Raw genomic sequence first — 2,305 nt, forward strand, 5'->3', positions numbered from 1 at the left:
TACAACACCGGTTGGAGAAGGAACTATATGTTAATTCTCTAATGCGAGGAAAAGAAACAAGTGACTGGAACTCTCCTTTTTGTGCAAGGAATCTGAGCCTAGTGATCTGAAACTCCAAGAAACACTTTTATTTGTAAGTAAAATCAGTTACTATTTTTGGTTAGTTTAAAACCAAACCTTTTTCATTTAAACATCTTTATGTTTTCTTTCAAAGCTAACCTTGAAATGAAAAGGCACCAATTTAGCTTTGAATTAATATCATTTGCAAAGTGAAAACCCATCCCAGTGAATGATCCTAGAGCCACTATGCTATAGTAGCTTTGTCTTTGCTACCCTAGTATATGGTGTAATAGGTTATAAATTTTGTTGATTAATCCCTTAATCAAGGAGCACCAACTGGACACGAATCAGCTGAGACACCAATTAGGCATGAATCAGAATACATGGTTACTTCAAATCTAAACTACAATAGCACGAAATAAATAAATAAATAATAACTATGGTTCAAGATCTAAGCACATTATTGCTTAATGCATGTTATAATATAAATCCTACATGAAATGCTAAGACCACTATGCATCGACAATTCTTTAAACAATAAAAGTTAGTGGACTTTGAATGTCATGTAATGCTATGATAATTAATGACCATTGGAAATGGTCATTTGATGCATGCTGGAAAACTTTCTTATGCATGTTGCCTAGAAAAAAAAAACTTTGGTTGAATGCCTCACTTCTGGTGTTTTTTGAGTTGTGTGTTTGGAACTCTTTTTCAAAAGTACAAACCATTTCTCTATTATTGGCAGCATGCCAACGTGAAAGAGAAGTACAACAGTAAGTCTCTCTCATCTAGACACATCAATTGTCTCAGATTAACCCCCTAAGTTTTCTACCCAAGAATTGTTCATTCAATGTGATAAGACAAAACCATGAATGTCACTGTTATTGATCTCAACTATGTAGACTAAACATAGGGTAGGGGTCCTCATGGCCATCAAATGAGTGGCAGATTCAACAAGAGCCACTATTCAGTTTTGATCCAATTTAGACTACAAGTGGACGATCTCCAAATAAAAGCTTGCTACCCCGGTTTTTCATTAAGAAAATTTATATCGATACAAACAGATAAGGATGCCATGTGAGCAAAATCTACAATTGGAAGGGTATTCTACCAAGAAATTAACGATAAGTTTGATCTGGGTGCAAACTTCCATGGTTCCACGCATGGGATTAGAGAAGGAGAATTATTGATAAGGTCCTAGTTCAAGGAATATCATTATTTACTATCATCAGCGCCTGTCTCTTTTGGGATTATGACTCCCATGCCTTCACAGTCAAGCAACCCAATGATGGATTATGTGCAAAGCTTTGCTGAATGTCATAAAAAGAAATACTTGAGCAGGAACTGAGTTAGTACCAACAAGTCAGCATCCAATCTGCCCAACTTAGTAATATCCACAGCCTGAATGGTCATAGAGGGTTTGAAAATGAAGCATGAAGCTAAGAAAAGGCTACGTCAAAAGAGAAGAAGATACATGAAGAAACACTAAATTCATTTCCCACATTAATCGCAAACCAACAAAGTGTATCAACTACAAACACTACAAGTTGAATGAACTAGGTTTTAGGGAATTTGCTTCACTACATCTCTCACAAGTGGTTTCTAGTTTTATTTTTTCATATAGGTACAGAACAAAGTGTCGGGCTTTGTTTGATTCAGTTTGACAACCCGACCCAAATAATATTGTGGTTTTTTAATGGGAGATTTATTGAGGTTTAGTCCACGGAGCTGAAGATTTTTTAGCCCGTTTAGCCCATTGTGGAACCGCCTTTTGTAATTAGGGTTTTTTAGTGTGGTGTTGTTGTCATGTTTTATACAGAGAGAAAATATTGTAGCCGAATGTTGCACTCTGTATTCTTCCCTGATAGTAGTGATATCCTTGCAACTCTGTGGACGTAGGCAAATTGCAGAACCACGTAAATACTGTCTTGTGCGTGTGATTGTTTTTTTTTTTTTTTTTTTTGGCGTGTGTTTTCTCTATTTTTTTGTTTCTCATAGGTTAGGAATTTAACTTAATTCCCTTCAACTGGTATCAGAGCCTAGGATTAGGTTTGAGTGGTAGCAATGACAGAGGAAGTAGGAAAGACATCTGGAATAGAAAAGTTTGATGGCATAGACTTTGCGTATTGGAGGATGCAAATTGAAGATTATCTCTATGGGAGGAAATTGCATCTGCTTCTTTTGGGGACAAAACCTGAGAGTATGAAGGCTGAGGAATGGGCGCTTCTTGACAGACAGGTTTTAG

Source organism: Vitis riparia, chromosome 1 (genome assembly GCF_004353265.1).
Source record: "Vitis riparia cultivar Riparia Gloire de Montpellier isolate 1030 chromosome 1, EGFV_Vit.rip_1.0, whole genome shotgun sequence".
NCBI classification, from domain to species: domain Eukaryota; kingdom Viridiplantae; phylum Streptophyta; class Magnoliopsida; order Vitales; family Vitaceae; genus Vitis; species Vitis riparia.